The sequence below is a fragment of the Haliaeetus albicilla genome, chromosome 7 (genome assembly GCF_947461875.1).
Source record: "Haliaeetus albicilla chromosome 7, bHalAlb1.1, whole genome shotgun sequence".
NCBI lineage: Eukaryota > Metazoa > Chordata > Aves > Accipitriformes > Accipitridae > Haliaeetus > Haliaeetus albicilla.
In genome coordinates this window covers 3,479,612-3,500,537 of record NC_091489.1, presented here as the reverse complement: position 1 = coordinate 3,500,537, position 20,926 = coordinate 3,479,612, and the positions used below count along the sequence as shown (strand labels likewise).

The following is a 20,926-nucleotide window of genomic DNA, read 5'->3' as shown; positions in this document are numbered from 1 at the left end:
CCCCCCGGTTCGACGGGCTCCGCGCTGCCGCACCGCGGCCCCGCGCCCGGGGGATCCCCTGCCCGCCCCGCCCCGCCCCGCCGAGCCACGCCCGCGATGACGTCACGGCCCCGGGGCACCCCCCCACCCCACCCCCAGTTGCCCACCCACCCACATCCCCCCCCCCCCCCCGCCCAGGGGGGCAGCCCCCTCTCTGTGCCCCGGTACGGAGCAATGTGTGGGGTCCGGGGTTGGGGACCACCAGGAACCCCCCCACCCGTGTCCTGGCTTTGTGTCCCCTTGGGGGGGGCTTGGCTTACATGTGGGGGAATGTGTTTTTGGGGGGTGAACCCCTTCTCAGGGACCCCCCCTCTATCAGGGGGCACGGGGAGCAGATGGTGACACCCCACGGACATGGCCCTGGGGGGACGCGTCCCCTTGAGGGGGACACGGGGCAGCCCTGGGGACCCAGGGGACAGACCCCGGGCTCAGAGGAGCTGAGGCCGTTCGCGCTCAGCTCACCTGTGCGGGGACGCTGGAGGGACGCACCAGGGACGGGAGAAAGGATGGACACGGGAAGGACGGACACCCCATGGAAGGACGGACACGCAGGGCGTCGAGGCCCTATGCCTCCCCGGTCCCCGTGGTTGTGGGTGTTGGGGGAGGACACCCAGGGTGCTGGGGTGGGGGGAGAGCCCCGGAGCCACCCCATCAACGTGGCAGACGGGAGGCCCCTTCCCCTGGCGTCAGCAGCACCCCGTCCCCGCGGGGCCCCGCTCCCGGCGGCAGGCGTCAACCTGCCCGGCTGCTCCCTCCCACTGCCCCCGGGGAGCCCTGACCCCGCTGGGGTGCGTGGAGCCCGGAGGAACCCCACAGCCTCCACCCCGGCTACCAGTCAGGGCAAACTGGGGACAAAAAACCCCCTCCGGGGCTGGGGGATGCTGTCATCACCTTTGGGGACAGCCAGCTGGAGGACCCGATGGTGCCGGCAGGGAGGATTTGGAGGGTCCGTGAGCCCCGGTTGCACCACGGTGATGGGTTTGGGGACAACGGGGTGACACGGCAGGGAAGGGAGCCGGGTGGCTCGTGCCGAGCCAAGTGCCGGCCACGAGGTCTCAGCTGCCGCCTCGCGTGGGGTTTGCCTGGGAGGAGCAGCCCCGAGGGAGCGGGGTGACAGGCAGCTGGGGATGCTGGCAGGGAGGGTCCCCCATCCCCACCCTCCCATTAGACCATCTTCAAAACATGTTTCCATCTGGCCATCGTGCCGAGTCTGAGTCACTCCGAGCAGGGGCCAGGAGCTCCGATATAAATAGCCGAGCTCCTGGCTAACCCCAGGACACACTGGGACCGTGTCCTGCCCCAGACTCCCAATACAACGACCCTTCCTCCGACCCATCTCCGACCCTCTGTAGCTGATGGCTTTCCCCATCCCAACCTCCCTAAACCTTCGCTCACAACACCGTAAGGATCATTTCCAGCACAGCTGGACCCACAGACCGGCTGTTTGGTGCTGGGCGCAGGCTCTGGGGTCCCCACGTCCGTCCATCCCAGCACGGAGCTGAGCAAAGCACCAGCATCCCTGGGACTGTCCTTGGGGACGACATGGGCTCAAAATCCTACGTGAGCCCTAAATTTGGGCGCGGGGAGAAGCTGTCCTGCCACTTCTGCCCGGGGCCACCAAACTCCAGGGGCCAACATGGAAAATCCCCCAACCCCACCCAGGCAAAAGCGGGGGCGAAGCAGCAAATAAAAAGAGGCAAAAGGAGAAATCCAGATGTTCTCCAGCCCTGCCCGGGCTGGCTGAGGCATCCCCAGGGAGCCCGGCTTGGCCAGCACCGAGGGCGAAGCGTGGCCGCTGCGAGTATCAAAGCAAACCTCCGCTGATCTGCTTTTATCCCGGCTCCCCACTTTCCCTGCCGGGGTGACTCAGCCCTCACTGGCTCCGGGGACAGGTGCTGGCTTGCTGGGATGAGCTACTGGTGGCTCCGCTCCCTCCAGTGCTTCTCGCCCTGGCGCTGAGGGTGGGAGGGAGATGTTGGGGCTGGGGGCTGCGTGTTTCCCCCCTCCACTGCAGAGGCTGCCCATGGTGGCAGGGAGGCTCCCAGGGCTGGATCTGGTGGGTTCAAATATTTAGGGGACCTGGACCCCCTTCCCAGCCCCCTGTGCACTCCCACCCCTCTGCTACGTGGTGGACATAATAAATACCCATAATTAAATCTAAATCTAAGTACCCCAAAATGTCCACCACGTAGCAGAGGAGCCAGGGTCCCTGTGCCAGGTGCCGGTGGAAGGACAGTGTCCCCATGGGTGTTTTGGGGCAATATTTGACTTCTGGCAGGAGGAGGATCCTCAGGGTCAAATGAGGATGTCGCAGCTCTGTTCCACTGGTGATGTTAAGGAGGAATCCCACCCCACCACGCCTGGGGGGTGGAGAGCGAGTGGATGCCCCCACCTGGGGATCTCCAAGAGGGTCCCATGGCATGGGGCAGCCCAGGCCAAGCAACGAGGCGATGGTGACGCCAGATGAAAGGCAGCCCATCTCCTCCTCCTCTTCCTCGTCCTCCTCTTCCTCCTCCCCCCCAACTCCATACCAGCCTCGCGCAGGCGGAGTTTTGGGTCGGGGGTCTGCAGGTGCGGATCTCAGCATCCCCAATCCTGTGCCAAGGGGACGCCCCATCTCCGAGCCCACCGGGGTGGGTGCGGGGACAGCACTACCTTCTCCACGTTCCCTTGGGAGATGGGGTAAGAAACTGGCACCAAACCTTCAGGCTGTAAAAAAAAACAAACTCCCAGCTCCCAGCCACCGCTCACCCGGGGGGGGGCTGGTTCCCAGTGACTTCGGCAGCTCGAGGGCAGGAGCCGATGCCACCCAGGCACCTGCCCGGGGGACGAGCACGGGGCGCACGCCCGGGGGCCAGGTCCCAGCCCTCGTGTTTGTGTCGGCGCGGGCTGGCAGGGACAGAACATGCTGTTTTAGCAGGGTTTGGGGTTTGAGGGGTAACCCGCTGCCAAAATAAATACATCAAGTTGACTCGTATTAAATTAAAAAAATAAATCAAGGCCACGCTCGGAGCCAATTCAAAGTCTCGGTCTCGGGGCTGGAAGGTGCTGACACATGCCGAGACCCACGCGGTGGCAGGGAACGCGCCGGGCGCTGCCAGCCGGGACATGCGGGAGACGTGCCACTGCCGTCCACCTGCCCGGCGATGCTCTCGCCGTGGCGGCGGGCGCTCGGGATGCAAAGCCGAGGCGATGGAGGCTCCGGGTTTTTACCTGCCGGCTTGCCGGCACCGGCTGCCGAGGCTGATGAAAGCAGGAGGGATTAAAGGGGTGCAGGGAAGGGTGGGGGGGGGGGCCAAGAAAGCATGTGCCAGGTAACAAACCTACAAGATCCTCCAAGATAAAGGGAGATCCCAACAGCTGTAATTACGCGCTGGAGATAGAGCGGCGCGGGGAAAGCCTGAAGCCAAGTACAGGAATTCTGGGTTAATGGCAGCCCAAGGAGAAGTTAATAACAAGCCGAACAAAGTGGGAGCAGACAGCCTGGCGTCTGCCCTCCCACACGCCACCGCTGCCACACTAACGAACAGCCGCGCTATCTCCAGCCCCGTCAATAATCCCGGGGGAGCGCGGAGAGACGGGGTGCTGGCGTGAGCCGGGCTCCTCTGCACAGCGAGCTGCGGCGCTGGCTTCTCCCCGGGCTTTTTTGGCTTGTTGGTTGGAGCAAAAGCCATCCCGGGGGGGACTGAGGAGGACGAAGGGCCGTTTAGGAGCATAGAATCATAGAATAGTTTGGGTTAGAAGGGACCTTTAAAGGGAGCATCCTCTGGGAGGGGGCTGGAGCAGGTAACAGTGCAGGGGAAAGGCTGCGCTCCACGACACCCTCCTTTCCCAGGGCCTGATCCTGCCCCATAAGGGAGCACCAACACGAGAGGGAGCAGGATTCATCCCCTGGATGGTGTCAGACACCCCCAAAGCACCCAGGACCTGTTTCCCCGTGCAATGAATCACGGCATGAGTGAGGCGAGATGGGAGCTACCGATGGGGAGGTGACCTGAAGGTGCAGAGGTGGCCCAGGGGACACACGCACCCGGGAGGTGACAGCGACGTGACCGTCACAGGAGGGTCTGGGACCCAGCTCTGACGGGCAGGTTTCAGAGAGACGCAAGGGAAGAGAAAGTTCACATAAATATTTTTTCCCCCTTTACCTTTGCAGAGCTCCAGCTCCAGAAGGGATCTGAAAGGGTTTTTCTGCAAAAAGATGCTCAAAAAATAGCTTGTCCCAGACGTCACAACCCCAGCAGCCAGCCTGGCTGGGGTTGGGCTGGTTGAAGCCCAGCTCCCTGGCCTGGGCTTGGGGGGATTTCTTGTTTTCCAGCACCCAGAGGCTCTGCAGTGGGTGTGGGTCAGCCTGGTGCCATCAAAGGCACTGGCCAAGTGGTGTAAATCAGCATTTCCCCAACAGCACAGCTGTGGTCAGAGCCATCGCGTTGGCCAGGATTTGTGCCCTGCTTCATTGCCAGTTTGAGTTGAGATGAAACCATGTAGATGTTAAAAATTCTTAAAACAAGTAATCATTCCCCCCTCCACCCCCCACTTCATCCCCCCTCAATAAAGCAAATATTTTGTTTTAGAACTTAAAATATTTTCCAGGATGTAGATCTGGTCTGGGTTTGATTTTCACAGGGACTGCCGGCTGGAAATCAAAGGAATAAAAGGACCCTGATGTAAATCAGCAATGATCCACCGAGGGGGCACGTAGTCCCCCTGATTGACATCCCTTCAGCCCTTGGCCCCTACTGAGACAGATGAATGAGGGAGCAAAGGAGAGGGGAAAGTTCCCCTTCGTGGCATCTTGTTTGGAGAGAAGCAAAACTGGTGCTGGCTTTGCAACCCCATAAATTCACAGAGGATGAAAATTCACACCAGCATCACCAGCTATTCCTGACCGGCACCACTGAGGGCCAAAGCCGAGAGGGTCTCTCCCCATCCCCGCTCTTCTTTGGTGAGTTTATTAAATGCCTGGGATTAATTGTGGGAGCAATTTTCTGCTGTCTAAATTCCCCATGTCACTGTTTCTCCCCTTGTGCCCTGGTGTGCGAAGCCAGTTTGGGGGATAATTATGCCCCATCTGGAAACCTTTGGGGAAGGTGTGAACCTGCTAGGCAGAAATATGACATATTTAATCAATTATTCCATTCATTAGCCCCGGCCTCAGCGCCTTGCCCTGCTAATTTGACAAGAGCACCAGTTAAAGAGGCTTTTTAACCCTCATTCGCTCCCCATCGCCCTTAACGCAGGTTGCTGGACAGAACCGAAGCTGGAAATGAGCTGAACCCTGTCCTGCTGGGGACCGTGACACGTCGCAGCCCAAACCCTTCGCCTTCCCTTCCACGGTCACTAGTAAAGCTCTGCCCCGGCCAGCGAGGAGGCTGGCTCTGTGAAAGCATCTTGTCTGCTGATGCAAACCCAGAAAATCCTCTAGGGTGCTTCAAAAAGTATTAAAAAAACCCAGTTACATTTCCTTTCCTTCCATTCACGTGAAACTCCATTGCTTGGACTTTGGCTGTGGATCGGCCCCAGGCTGAAGTTTCACTTGTCTTTTTTAACTTGATGCTCTTCCCCTCCTGTCCCTTCCCTGCCTTTGCTGGAACAGTGCAAAATGGCCTCTTTCTGGGAGGAGCAGATAAAAAGGATAACTTAAATTTATTGTGTTGTAAGTTGAGCAGTTACATAATGGGAAATATTGGTTTGGATTTTTTTTTTTTTTTATAACTTGAATTTATTGTGCCTTTAAATAATGAACAATATTGGTTTGGATTGGGTTTTTTTTTTAGATAACTGTTTGGGGGCTATTTTTCCCCTAAGGGTGAGCCTTACAACACGCCCACTTAAGATCTGGCCCAGGTTTTCTACATGATTTCCAAGGGACTCTTCCTTGCATAGATGGTCTTTCCCTTTCCTATCGCAGGCTCTTCATTTAAGAAGCTGTTATTTTCCCTTTAGTGAGACCTATTAAGGGTTTGCAACTTTAACAACATAACAAGGCAGTTAGTAATGGCTAGATGCAGCATTTAAACAAAGAGATCATCAAGCGCTGGCCTCTCAGCGGAGAATTTGAACCAATAAACCGGATTAATTTGTTTTAAAACAACCTCTTGCAGGCACACATCTCTAAAGGAGAAACTTTATAAACTTTGGGATTAGGACTGAAACGGGCAGCACCTATTTTACCACCTTAATAGCTGCCACACTGGCAAACCAGGGTGGGGAGAGGGGGTTAAATGCGGTGTTTTCGGAGAGGTGAGGTGCCCGCCGTGGTACCCCGGTGCTGGCACAGCCTCCTCTTGCTTCCAGCCATGCCCGGTGCCCACTGAGGTGTTTCTTACCCCTCATCCACTTCCACCCCAGGTGCTTGCACCCCGGGGTGATGCTCTGCCGTGGAGGCCGGAGTCCCACCGGGGCCAGATCCTCTCCCACCTCTCTGCCCATCGGGTGGGAGGAATTAAACCCCACATTTCCCCCCGAGCATCCCGCTTCAGCCTGCTGGCAGCAGCGCCTGTTGACATCTTTCTCTGGAAAGGGGCTTGGCCAAGGATGGAATTTAAAACCCACAGATTTTCTTTTTTGTTGTTGAGTTGTTTTTTGGTTTTTTTTTTTTACTCATTTTCTTTTTTGTTTTGTTTTTTAATATCCTAGCTGGAAAGTTGAAAGCTGTGGCTGAGATCTCCTCTGGCAGTGCTGGGCTCTATCCCTGCCATTGCCGGCTGCTCAGTGCCCCCAGCAAAGCAAACCTCGATCACCCACTGGTCCGGGTGCTGAACAGTGGGGGGGAAATTCTGCTGATGCTGGGATGTGCTGAGGGTATCTGGGAGGCAAAACCCAAGAGGTGAACCAGGCCAGGAGGAATAGCTGAGCTTCTGGGAAGAAAAGCCCCTCTGCCACTTGTTACAGTGAAAAGATGTAATTTTTCACTTCGAAGTCAAGCTACTTTTTTAAACAAGCCCAACCCTGTTTAAATTTCAGTAAGTAGAGCAAAATTGTTCTGTTTTCTCAAAGCAAAACATTTTGATGGGTCAGAAGGGTTGGGGGGGTGTTTCACCATTTGTAGGATGTTTTCATTCTGTTTTTGTAAAGGATCAGGAAGAAATACCAGGGTTTCCTCTGAAATCTGACCCCTGCCCAGGCCACTCAGAAGCACTATAAAAACCTGGGGAAAGGCCAATATCTCGGGGTCAGGGACTCCACCAACCAGACCGGTGGAACAAAGACTCACAGAGGAATCCCTGTGGTTTTTGGTGCGGAGAAACAGCACAACATGATCTGATCTCAAGTCAGAGCAAGCGGGGAGACTTGGGGGATCTTCACTTTGGGGGCACATGTTGGGGATGCTCCAGCTGTGGGAGCATCAGCACCGCTGGCCCAGAGGGGATGCTGACCGGACAGCATTTCCACATCCAGATGCCACAGGACAATACTTGGATCCCCCATTTAGGAGCACCTGGGCCCTCTCCAGCCCACCCCCAGCCTCTCCCAACCACTGGAAGCTGCATTCGCAAGCGGACACATGCATGGGAAGGGGAAAGCACGGACAACCCCATATCCTCCGCATCCGATGCATGGTGCCCGTCTCGTGCCGTGGGACGTGTCGGGGCTTGCAGGTTGAGGGAAGAATTTGCCGAGCTTTTAAAGAGCCGACAGGAAGGGCTGGAGCTTGCAGCTGACTGCACGTTCAGTCCTTGTTTGTGAGCACTTTGCGTCGCTGATGACAGAAAATTGCTTTGTTGCCCAGGTTGTGGGGACCGAGTGACGGGAAATCTGCGGCGCTCGCTCGAATTGGCAAAGAGGGCTCCTCGGCGGCGGAGGGAGCCCAGCCCTCCCCTGCACCTACTCTCTCTGCCAAAAATAGACAAGTAATTTAATCATCCCCCCCCTCCCTAGATTTATATTCATCAGAAAGTGCTTTCAGTGAAGCCCTGTGTCAGACCGAGCTCGAGACGCAGTTTGTGGCTATGGGGGATGCTCGCGGATGAGCCAAGTGTGGCTCACAAGGAACCACATTGGAGTCCCATGGCAAAAGTCCACGAGCAGGTGAACAGAAGAAGGGAGGAGGTGGTGGAAATCACTGTGACATTTTACTGATGGAACAGAAACTTTTCAACAAATACTTGGAGAGAAAAATATATATTCTGTTGACATTTCCCATATTTGGTGAAATCCCAAGCCTTCCACCAAACCCCCAAACGCACGCACAAAATCCCTCAATGCTTTAACGAAAAGCAGTGTTCCAAAACATCCTTTTCTTTTTGGTGGTTAAGACTCTGAAAAAAATTATTTCAGGAATTTTTAAGAGGGAAAGGAGCAATAAATTGGAAAAGCTTCAACATCTCTGGAGAAATGGGTGTTTTCCAACCCCTCCCAGTGACTCGCTTCTGTGGGTTTGCTGCTGGAAGGTGCCAAGGACGGTGGCCGTGGGTGTCCTCGAGGGGATGAAGATGCCCGGCTTGTCCCTCGGTCCAGGCACAGCGTTAGGGGAGCGGGGAGATGCTCCCTGGGTCAGATCCGCCACATTCTCCATATTCCAGCTCTATATTTTAGCACTGATGAAAACCGCGCTGTTAGCAGTCCCAGGCCTGGCTCCCTTCTCCTCCTTTGCAGCCAACGATGAGTTTCAGAGGGAGCAGACTCGGGTCAAGCCTTGAAAAAAATGTCATCTCAGAGTTCTCGATTTACCCGCAGAAGAGGTAACAGCAGGGCAGTTACCAGAGTCCGGCCCCGGGTACTCACATAGGCTTCCCAGGCAAGATTTTCCTCTGCCCCCCGCGATGCTGAGGCTGCCAGGGGACCCGGAGAGGCTCAGCATTGCGTGGTCACTTGCTGTCCCCAGCTGGGACGTGTGGGTTTGGAGAGACGTTAACAGCATTATAATCAGTGACCCCACATTCTTGCTAATTAACAGAGAGAAAATTAGTGGTAAAGGAAATTGTTCCTCTTATATTGCTGTTTCTGGTTTGCTTGTTTTTTTGGCTTGGGTTGGTTTTTTTTTTTTGTTCTCTTGTATGTACCATGTAGAAAGAATTATTTAAGCCTCTGGGGCCAAATTCCCAGGCTCAACTTAAGCAAAATTCTCAGTGTGAGTTTTTGCCTGAATAAAGGAGTCAGGGTCTCTCCCAGAAGCAGAAAAGGGCAGAAGCCAACCCTCCGCTTCACTGTAAAGCAAGCTGAGCCCACGGTACCTGCTCACAGAGCAGAGTGGTGCCAGGCGATGCTCAACCCAGCCCAGATTCTCCCCTCTGCAAAGGAGGGTTCGGTCCCTGCCAAATCCCGCATGTCTCTGCAGAGGGCTTCAAGGGAAAGCCAGGCAGCTTTGAAAAGCAACCTGACAGTGCCGTGGGCATCAGACACCGTCTCAGGCAGGCGGGATGGCTCTGGCAGGGATGCCACGAGGGCGGACGCTGGCAGAGCTGGCGGTGTGACATTTGGAGCTCGGATCCCCCCTAGGGCAGAGGTGTCTGGCGGCCACCTCCATCCGATGGCTGGCTAGTGCCAAGGGCTAACAGCCACCTGGTAGCATCGTCCTGCTGCACGGAGGGAGCACAGGGGCAACCTGGTCCCCTTGCAGGACCTGAGCCCTCCTCTTCTGGCCCGTGACAGTCATCTCCCTGACTCCCAGAGCCACCATCCTTTTCCTGCAGAGCCGGAGGCAGAGCCACCCACTCCAGGGCTCAAGGACACCCCTGTCAAGCCAGGGAGCCACCGCTGAGCCAGTCGGGGTGGTGTCACCTAACATGTCCCCATGCCACCGTCCTCCCTCCCCAGCACACTTGCAGGTGGTCATTAGTGGAGCTGACAATCCCGGCAGCACGCGCCGGGTATTTACATCTCTGGGGAAGCTGAACTCAAGAGGGAGGGAGAAAAAAATGGTGACGGTAGATGTATAATTAAAGTCCTATTAAGAGGCGCCTAGGAGTCTCCTAGGGAGCAGGGTGTACGAGATCGCTGCTTCCCCAACGGCTTTTGGGTGCAAAAGTCTCCCCAGGCATGGCCAGGAGAACCCGGAGGACCTGCCCTGAGGGATGTGGCATTGTCAGGGTCTCTGTGGCACTGGGACATCCCTCCCAAGGCCAGGCTGTGGTGTGGGAGGACCGTCCCATCCTGTCCCATCCCCTGCAGCCTTGTTCTGACTTCAGAGATGCTGGGAGCAGGCGTCCGTCCCATTACTGGCTCCCCTGGCAGCTGCATGTCCCCAGACAGCTCGAACTGGGGGTTGGGTGCCCAGCTCAGGTGCAGGGTGCTCCCTGGGTCTAACCCCCCTCAGGCTGGGCTGGAGCAAGGGGCCACCAACCTCGGACAAGTGGAGGGTCCAGCCGGCATCCTGGGCTCGGCGGGGCGATGCCTGGCTGGAACCACACGGCTCGGCAGAGCTGTTGGAGGCGACAGGCATTTTAATAGGCAAAAAGAGGGAGTTGCTATCGCCTGATCTACGTTAGCACTATCACAGACTCAGGGTTTCACCATCTGCTACACCCCGGCTACTCCCTCTCCATCTCTTAGCCCTTTCGGTGTATCAGGTCCTCACCCTCACTGGGAAGTCCGTGTCATCCTCAGAGACCTGCCCATGTCCTACCACGCTCCCTGGCACCGTGCTGCTCAGGGTCCCTTCGTTCAGCCCCTCGCAGGCTCTGTGCCCACCTCCGGCCGTGGCCAGGACGTAGCCTGGCTCTGACCCAGCTCAGCAATCCACCTGCACTAGGTGATTATTTTTCCTCTCCCTGGAAGTATCCTCATTACGGAGGTGACACATGAACCTCCCCTGCCACCCTGCCACCTTCACCCAGGGCTCTCCCTGGTTGCCCCTATTCAAAGGCAAAAAAAAAGCAGGTTGTGGCCAGGTTTGATCATAAATCACACCATTTCCTCACTCCCTGCCGGATTCCAGCAACCCAGCTCACATCGCCCTCCCCTGCAGGTGCCTTTCCCATTCAACACCTCCCATCTCGCCTACCCCTGCTCTTTACAGCTCCCATATTAGTTGTGGTTCACTGGGCACTGAATGGGGACTGGAATTCCTTAATCCACCTGCGACCTGCGGAGGAGCTTTCCCAGCCCCAGCCCCGTAACCCAATCCCGCTCGGCACAAAGCCGGGAAGGCATCGCCGGCGTTAACCAGCAGTTGAATCTCACCTCCATCTGGTCCCGGGAGGGTGGGCGGCACCACGGGCACCGGCCCCTTTGAACGTCCCCTGATAGAGATTTGCTGGCGCGGAGGTCGGCCGAGCTTTTGTCTCGCTGTCGGTTTGGGAAATTCCACCTGGTCGCAGTCTGGCTTTCCAGGGATCCCATTTCATCCAGTTTGTAGCCCCAAAAGTGCCCGTGGGTTTGAGCCCAGCTGCCACCTCGCCGTGAGCTGAGCACTGAGCAGTAAGAGTGATGGAGGGAGGGTTTGGAAGTATTTTGGGTTGGTTTTTTTTAACAGGAAAATGTGGATTCATTGGAAATAACGATTTTTGCTAGGAACGTATCTGCTCACTTTGACCTGGGCAGGATTTCTCATCAAAATATTGCGGAGGTGTGTATCCGTCTCATAATAACTAGCAGCTTGGGCATTCATGCAGAACAGGGGACCCCCATGGCTCCCATGCTCCCCTCCCACCAGCTGGATTTGCCCCCACTTTGAGACCTGGAAAGCAGTGAGGGTCCACATCTCGCACCCTCTCAGAGTCACAGTCAGCCCAAGTCCTTCACGTCAAAAGGTTTTTCTTGAAAGATGTATTTTTTGTAAAAAATATGTCACTGCCTTCTGCAAAGAAGCTGCCAGCCTTCCTGAGCTCTCCAGTCTCTGGTCCTTCCTGCCCCATCTATGGACATCCTCATGGAAACTCAGCTTCAGTAGGAAAATCTGGCTTTTGGCAAAGGAGAAGTTTTGAATACTAATGTTAGTAAATTTGAGTGCTGCGAAAAGCCTTTGAGGTGGGAAGTGAGTCTTTCTCCAGCCCACAGAAGCTAGATTGTGAAATCATTTGAAATCGTGGCAACACAACCTGCAAATTCACTTGTACGGTCCAGCCATCACAACAGAAAACCTTGCTGTTGGGAAATAGGGATAATCATCCTGATTTTGGAAAGCTTGGGGTGGGTGGGTTTGCTTTCAGGGCAGCTGTATACCACCCGAGCTGGAGAAGGGCTCAGAGCACAGGAGGACCCAGGGGTGCAAGGAAGGTTTTCAGACAACCTCCAGCATGGCCAGGGCACGTTTTCCTTCACCTTAACTTCTGGGTTTATTTGTGTTACAAGTCTGGAAAGCACTAGCCCCTCCACAGCAGAGGGGTGAGTGGGGGTGCTGAGGGGGCATCCCAGGGCATGGGGTGAAGAGATGTCATATAGACACCTCTGAAGATGTCTATAAGACACAGCCTTAGCGAGTTTCCAGTGCAAACAGCAGGAAAACAAGGTCTATCTCAGGTTGTAGCTTGAATTCAGACTCCTGGTTTTCAGCTCCTGTGCCCCATCTCCCTCCCCTTTGCAACCATCTTCCCCCCAGGGAGGTAGCTGAGCTGCTGGAGCCATGTGCACCTCTTTTGGGGGGCAGAGCATCCCCCAATGGGTGCCAGTCACCCAGGGATTGCTGACTGTGGGTGTCTGAGCACAGCTCTGCATGGCCCGACATCGAAGGCACTTGTGGACATGTGTGCACGGACCGGTGCATTTCCCTGGCACGCGTGCACGTCTGTGCAAACGGGGGCCCGGCAGCTGCGTGCTCGCTCTCACCTCCACGTCCCCCGCAGCCTGTCCTGGCTCAGGACAGAGATGCCCGTCCGAGCTCACGGCGGAGAGCCGCGTCCCCTTGCCAGCCGCCTGCCACCCGTGGCCTCGTGCCGGGGCGTCTGGCTGAGCTCAGCTCCAGCTGCGGCGATGGGAAGACGAGGTCAGAGGCAAGTGCCCGCTTTCCATTTACTCCGACTTTCCGCCCCTGCATCCCCCCACATCATCCCCGTGAGTAATAGGGAGCGGCCGTTCCCGTCTGGGCCAACGGGAGATGGGGCCACCCAGGGCCACCCCTCGGCCCAGGAAGGCAGCTGGCAGGCAGCGAGGAGGAGGAGGAGGGTGATGAGGAAGGAGACTCTGGGCTTTCCTGTTCCTCTTGGCTCCCCGGGGTTGTTTGGGGTCCTGGACTGACACCCCTGGGAGCTGGCCAGCTCTCTTAGTCACACAGGGAAGTGTGGAGGCTGGAAAGACCTGCAGCCCTGCCAGGGTGGTGGAGAGGACAGAGCGGGCAGGACTTCATGGATGAGCACCATTGCTCTCCACTGCAAAGGAGCCACAAGGAGGCATTTGGGACTTGAGAGGTCTTGGCCTCTGCTCCTTCCTTTTGGCCCAAATCTCACCTTTCTTGCACTGTGGTGGTGGCATCTCTCCTGGGACAGGCTCAGCGCACGGTGTCCCACCCCCAGGGCTCCTCTTGGATGTTTCGACTACGGGGCCCACAGGGTGGAGGTTTGTGGCTGGAAGAATGCGGGAGATTTTGTGACAAAGGTTGATTTCCAAACTTGCAGTTTTCAGAGCTCAAAGGGCAGCGGGTGGAGACTAAGGAGGGACAAAAGCCCTAAAAAAGGAAGAAAAATAATACTGAACACCTGGATGCATCGCACCAGAGACTGGAGGATTTCAGGAGTGAGGGCAGAGCTATCAGCAAGGCAGTGCTCCTGCCTCCCTCCCCATCCCAGTCCACCACGGTCCATCCTCTCCAGGCTCCACAGCCTCACAGGGAAAGACACAGTGATGCCTCTTGCTCCCTTGCACGCACTGTCCTCCGGTGTTTTTTATATTACCTGTTGTAGTATTATAAGCTCTGACTCAGGACTCCCATAAATCTTTCCCTGGGTGAACTGCATATCCCTTTTCTGTTCAGGGCTGTTCTTCCATACCACGCTGTAATTTCATTTCCTGGTGCACTCTGGCCCCAATGTGATGGATAGTTAATTAGTATTCAGGCCAGCTGGTTGCCTTGGAGAAGCATGCCACCATGCTCCTCCATCCTCTTCCTCTTCTTTGCTTTAGGGGAAGCACGGAAGGATCATCACGTGGGGAAACTGAGGCATGCAAAGGTGCAGGCTCAAGGTCAGTAACTTCTCTGCTTGCAGGAACTCGCCGGCCAGTCGGACGTGGCCCAGCAGAGACAGGCACCACGCCTGAAGCACTGCTGGGCTCTCAGCAGCCTTTCTCCTGCCTTCCCAAGGGAACAAGCCCAGCTTAACACTAGATGGCTTTTCACACCTGCCTTACTCACCTGATCAGTTCTAAAGCCCTTCACGTAACACGGCTCAACTACGGCACTGATATAATGCGGGCAGCAACGATAACTGAAGGAAGCAGGGAAAGGCACGGGGTGTTTCCCGGCAGGTTACATGCTGCTGTGCATTCCTGCGCTGGCTGGTTCAAAGCCAGCTTGATTTGGTCATGCCTAAAAGCCCTCACCACCGGCAAAATCGGTGCTCCCCGCCACAGCAATGACACCAACTCACAGAAACCGTAGTGAGCACTGAGGGGTCTCTGCTGGCCACCAAGGGCTGGACACGCTGAAAGGACCAAACCGTTCTTCAAGGTCAAACCCAGCCACATTTGCAAGAGACAGTTTGGGGCTTGCCTGAGAAATTCTGCAGGTAAACAGTCTCCAGGGATGGCGACGCATGTGTATGTGAACACGTATGTGCACATGAGTACGCGTGCCCTGGTGCTGTCACCTCTCTGCCCCCGTGACGTGACATCTCACGACTGCTGCAGCCAGTTTGCTGTTAAGAGGCCAAACCAATGACCTGGAATTAAAGTGATTTTAAGGTAACTCCTTTCCTTTACGCATGCCGCTAAAGTCGCAGGTAAGAGCTGACCTACCAGCCTCCCCGCCGTGGACCCCGAGCAGTGCCGGGTGCGGGGACAGCGCTGTCCCGGTCCCCGGGAGCATCTCCGGGTCCCCCGGGAGCATCCCCGGCCCCCGGCCCCGCTCCATCCCCGGGAAAGGCGGCCAGACTGCAGGTAACGTTGCCATCTAGTGGTTTCCCCACCTCGAGCCGAGGGAAGGAAGCCACTTTCGGGATTATTTGGGAAGAGGACGGAGGGGTGGGGTGGGTGTGATGCAGCACAGGTGTGCTGGTACCCGAGTGGTACCCCGGTGACAGCCCAGTGGTACCCACGCCCGGGGGCACAAGGGCTTGGATCATCTGAGGATGTGATGGGCAAGCTTCGGCCTCTCCGCTCGGGCAGCAGCATCCCATCCTCTTCCTCAGGGGCTTGGACCATGCAGCAAGCTCCTACCTCCCAGCCGCAATTTGGCAGCAGGTCAGTGTCTGCACAGCCAGACCCAGGGCTCAGAGGGGATCGGTGGCAGCTTCTTCAACCTCTGACAACACTTGAAAGTGGCTAAGGTCCCTGAATTTGCCAGGCAGAGGAGCAGGGAGCCCTGAGCTTTTGCACAGCACGGAAAGAAGCCTGTCTCCAGCCCAAGGGCAGAAGGTGGAGGCTTGGCTTAAACCTGGCAACACCTCAGCTCCTGGAGCTGTCAGGGCTTGGTCACGGCTGTGACAATGCAGCCGCCTATGGATGGTACTTGATGGGCAAGATTCCTGCCAAAGCATCTTTCTTGACAGAGCTTAAGATCAAAGGCAGATGGGGCCGAGTACATGTGCGGCTTGTCTCCACGCTGGGCTGCAACTAAACCAAATTCAGAATGGCCCCAGCAGGTCCCCCACCAGTAATTGAGCATGGGGGCATGCACAGAGGTGTAAATACTCACAGGACGCAACAAACTGCTCACTTTTGATAATCGCGGGAAAGTTTTCCCAGCCTTCTCAGCTCTACTTGGAGGCCAGAGGCAGGGTAGAGGATCCTTCTCCCTGTTTTACCCCCAGGAGCAGAAGTGCAGGGTCCTGCCTAAGTCACCACCCAGCATGTCTTGGGGGAGGCCCTGCTCTCCGCAGCATCCTGCTCCCCACCAGCTCTCCCGTGCTGGGAGCACCCACTGCTCTACTCATCTGTCCATGCCACCTGCCTCCCAGAACCTTAAGAGGGGAGAAGCAGGGCTTGTTTGATGCCCAGAGAGGAATGTCCCAGCTCCCAAGCCCCTGTTTGGGAGGAGCAGGGTCATCTCCAGCCAGCCTCATACTGCTGGCATGCCATTTTTTTTGGCCTGGTTTCCAGAGAAAAGGAATCTCATGTGTTCACTCTACATTTGCTGGCCTGTTCCCTCACAGGACTTGCAGGTTTGTCAGCCAGCCTCACCCCCAGCTGACACGGGCAAGCATCCTGACAACAAACTCCCTACAAGTTCTGCACAAATATCTTTTTTTCCAACCCCAGAGGGAACCATGCTTTGCCATGTCAGTACCAAGACCCATTTCATCCTAGAGAAGCAGATAGACGGATCCTTGCCCTATCCAGGAAAGTAAATCCAATATTACCACAGAAATACCTCACAAAGGAGTAGAACTACTCCAGGATGAGACTCAGGATTCCTCTGGTTCCTCCTCTGGGAACCCTAAAGGAAGTGGTTTGGGGATTACCTGTCCCAGAATAAGCTCCTGCCTGTCGCTTCATCTTCTGCACTGCCCTTTACGTGCTCAAGCATGAGGATTTTATCTGTACCCAACCTCTTTCTCTTTTTACAGCTTGCTATTTTAAAACTCTCGCTGTTCTTCCTATCTCAATACCTCCCTAAAAGCTTTATTAGCCCTGCTAAGCCATTGGTAGCAACAGTGTCTTGTGGCAATGAGTTTCGAACTGCTTTCACGTTATCTCATTCTGGATGGAGATGCTGACCCTTCCTCTCACCTTCCAGGAGCCAGTGTCCTGGTCGTGCTGGCAAAAGCATTTTGCAGCTGCCCCTCTATCTCCTCTCTGCATCTCACACATGCACAGAGCCTGTGCCTGCATTCCTCACAATGTAGTCACCTTGTTTGGCTGGTGTCTGATCCGTCTTGGTTTCTCTCCTGCTCTGGAAAACACACCCACAGGAAGGCAGCCACCTCCCCTTTCCCCCTGTCATCTCCCTGTTCCCCATGGCACACACCGGGAGACGCATCACTCCATGCCTTGTTTGATTGTGGAAGAGGACGCAACGGCAGGGTGTTCACCCTTGCGCACCCAGGATCTTTATCTTGTCAAGGGAGAGAGGAAGTGCAGAGGATTTAAATTGGGAGCTGGAAATTAGCTAGGGAACAAGCTCATCTCGCACAGCCTTCCAGTGGCCATAGGTATCACTTCATTTGCCATAATCCTCCCCTGCCTGCATCCTGCAGGAACTCTCCTGGCCTTGCCTGGCGGTACCCAGGCATCCTCCTGGGAATACCGCAGGCAGCTCAGACTGTGCTGGTCCAAAGCCACATCCCCATAAGAGATCCAGGTGTCTCCTCTCCCCCAGCACGGCTGCATGGGGCTCAAGGAATGTGTGCCACACATCTCTCAGGCTTTGCAAGCTGACTGCTCCAGCTCCCCGCCATGGAAGGCATGTTGGAAATGACCAACTCTGCCCCATCCCTACTAACTGCTACAGTCATGTCCTCCAGCTGCCGAGGGCTTCTCCATCCTCTGGCTGCCTTGAGCCAGTGGAGACCATCACATCTGCTCAGCTTGACATCCACAGCGTCTCCTTTTCCTACTGCAGGCTACCTCCCTCGCAATCCAGGGCCCCAGTGTTTTCTGTCCCCCAGTGCAGAAGCAGTACAGGTCAGTGCTGGGCGTTAAACAGCCAGGAGGGCACTGGGGCCCCATGTGTAGGCTGCCGGACGGGGCCACGGGGAGTGTGCTGCAATCCCAGCCCTGCTCTGTTGTGTTTACTTCCCCTCCCAGCTTTTTTGCAAGCTCCTTGGGGCAGTGCCTGTTACTCAATACAGAGCCCTGCTCTCTCTTAGGGCTTCTGTCTGCAACTGTGAGCTAATGCTCTTGCCAGAGATGATGCCCAAGATTAAAAAAAAAAAAAAAAAAATCCAGGCTATAATCCCACCCAAACCAGGATGCTAATGCTAATCTCTGTGAGCTTTTCTGCACACGCAGGGTCAATCTCCAGGAAATCCCTGACCGAATTGTACGCTCTGGGTGACATCCAGCTTTCTCCACCCTGTAGCATCGCTGCTATCAGAGGCAGCTACAGAAAAGGCCACTCAGTATATGAGGGCAGGCAGTGCAATCCAAGCAAACCAGAGCAGACTCCCTGGGTCCCTCCCAGAGGTCAGCTCAGCACCAGCCCATACCCAAGCAGCAGCTGAAGTTAATGAAAGGATCCTTGCTCCCATCCAGCTGCAGTTTTGGCTCCTGGTTCTCATTCTCTGAGGGTACAAACACAGCCCATGTGAATCTCTGGCAGCACAGGGCTGTCGCCAGCACACAAGCAACTCCCCAGCGTCATCTCCGGGTGCCAGCCTGCTCTGCGGAGGCTTTGCTTTTGTCCAAATTCTGCTTTAAACCTTCTCATGGCGGCCAGCAAGCCTCTGAAGCCGACGGCTCCTATTCTGGGGGTGGATGGAGACAGACGCCAATCATGCAACCAGCGTTACTGTCTCATGGTTTCCGTAGGCTCCCTAGGAGGTATCCACTCATTTTTTCTCATTTTCTACCAGGCTACAGAGCTCTAGGGGCAGAAATCACTTCTTATTGCTTGCACTGCAGCTGGCAGGACACTAGTTTGTACCTGGGACTCCTGGCTGCTACAGCAACTCGAATAAATCAAGGATGTTCATTAACTATATGTAACGGCATCTTCCACTACGCTTGTATGGCACCTACAGCCAACCTCGGTTGTGGCTGGTAACCCAAAGAAATAAAAATGGAAATGGCACAGCCATAAAGGCCAACAGCCAAGTTAGTTTTGCTGTAAGATAACCAGAAGAGCACCTGTCCGAGACAAACAAGTGTGACACGGTCACGCTTTTCACGCAGGCTCAGGTGTGATTAATCCCTGAAGCCTGCCAGGGAAGCGCGCAGCTAAGCAAATGCAGCCTTTGATGTGCAGCTTGGGGATTGATGAAACTGAAGCACATTTAGCGCAGCATAGCTCTAGGGTGGCCGGACGAGAGGAGGGGGAGGGAAGGGAGGAGTAGTGGGCAGATAGTCAACCTGTCTATTCAGTGTGTTATACAACTCACCCTGATGGACTCAGAGCAATGCCTAAGGTACATAATAATAATAAAAAAAAGATGCTACAGAAATTTAATTTAATTTAATTAAAAAAAAAAAAAAAGAAAAGGGCCGACGAGAAGAAAGGATTGTCCCAGGAAACTTCCCCTTGCCCAAGGGAGGTAGCATGGCCCTGCGGGTGGCAAACTAGCTAGGGATTTGGGATCTACTCCAAGCAAGGCTGCTAGCCCCTGTGTGGTCTTGGTCAAGTTCCCTTACCCTGTCCCACTGCTTCAGCAACGTATCTCCGCGGCTGGACGTCAGCCCACAGTGAGTCTGGCTAGAGAGCTGCCCTCTGCAAAGGGAGAGCATGCTGCATCAGGTGGGCTTTCATCCTCATGGGCCTGAGGTTTATAGTGAGGAAGATGAGTTCCTTGCATTGCCTCGCCGTGTAGAGCAGCACTGTCAGGGGTGCAGCTCTGCCGAGCAGAGGAATTAGCAAAGGGACGGAGCCGGACAGGAGGAATGCAAGAGGTCAACTTGCTCACCACATACCCCAGAGTAGGGACAGCTCTGCCTGTGTCATCCCTGGCGTGTTTTTCCAAATGCTCTCAGACTGCCAGCGATGGAGAATTGACACTCTTGCCACAACATGGACCTGAGTTCCCAGCTGAAGTCAAACGCAGGGCTCTGACTTTTGTAAACACAGTTCTTCAAGGCAGAAAGGTGAGATGTGGAAACCCTTTCTGAAGCAACACAAATCTGGACATTTTTCCACCCTCACTGGCTTGCCAGTGCTCTCACCCAAGCCTCCAGCTCAAATCCCGCTGCTGAGCCCGATTCACATCTTTCTGGATTTAGCAAAGTGCAGGCACAGGATCAGAACTGAGCGCAGAGGATGGATGACCTGACCTGGGGATTTCCTTTGACTTAACCTCATGGAAGGAATTGCAGCAACTCCATGATTAAGGCTTAGCAAAGATAAAACAGGGAAAGTGAACTATACCTGCGCTTCACAGGGAGATGATGTTAGATCCCAGCCCAGCTCCGTGGTTTCGATTCTTCTCTCTATGTGTCCCAGCACTCTTTAGCTGGCTGTCTAAACTTCTCTGGTGTGATGCTCTTTAATCTTAAAGAAAAAAAAAAAAGTATTAGATTGCAAGGATTCAAATCCCAAACAAAATACACCAAAAATGGGTATTGGCTCCTTCATGAGTCCCAAACTAAATCCAGAAGTGCAGCGTGCACTTGATGGAATAAAAAGGATGTGTCTGGATGTCTACATGGACACAGTGCACCTCTCGTCGTGGCAACAAGGCTCGGTGGGTTCTTAGTTTGCCTTTTCCCAGCCCAAAGTTGTTTTCTCATGCTCCAGTCCCCAGCAGGGACAATGGCAGAGGAGGATCCTCCAAGGTTTTTGAGACCAAGGGATGATCTGAGCTGAAGGGGTTTCCTGTTGGCTGTTTTTTCTGTGGTTTTATTTAATTTGATTACAAATGTCCGTCACAACAAAAACAATCCCAGGAAGATGCAGACAAACTTCAACTCGCATTGGAAAAAACCCCACATGTTCTCTGACATAAACAGTTTGATGAAACCATTTTCAAATGTCTTCCTCTTCCCCAAAGTGAAATGTTTCCATGTAGTCGTCCCCCCGCCCCCCAACCACACATGTAGACAATTTTCCAACCAGCTCTGCCCATGGCCCTTTGCTTCACACAGCTCAATACCCTCCAGTAAAAAAGATTGACAAAACCTCCCTGCATACACTGGCCTGGGTGACAACATGATGGAGGACATTCCCTCTACATCAATGTTATCCCATCCTCACACCCACCTTTGACCC

At 55.0% G+C, this 20,926-nt stretch overlaps 1 long non-coding RNA gene across 1 annotated transcript; it reads right to left on the bottom strand.

The window, feature by feature from the left end:
• Positions 1–8,112: 8,112 nt before the first annotated feature.
• On the bottom strand, positions 8,113–20,572 carry LOC138685796 (uncharacterized). Its single transcript, XR_011325212.1, has 4 exons — positions 20,087–20,572; positions 13,365–13,582; positions 11,164–11,393; positions 8,113–10,403 (listed from the first exon to the last, which is right to left on the bottom strand). It is a non-coding gene; the product is annotated as an uncharacterized lncRNA (long non-coding RNA).
• Positions 20,573–20,926: the final 354 nt, after the last annotated feature.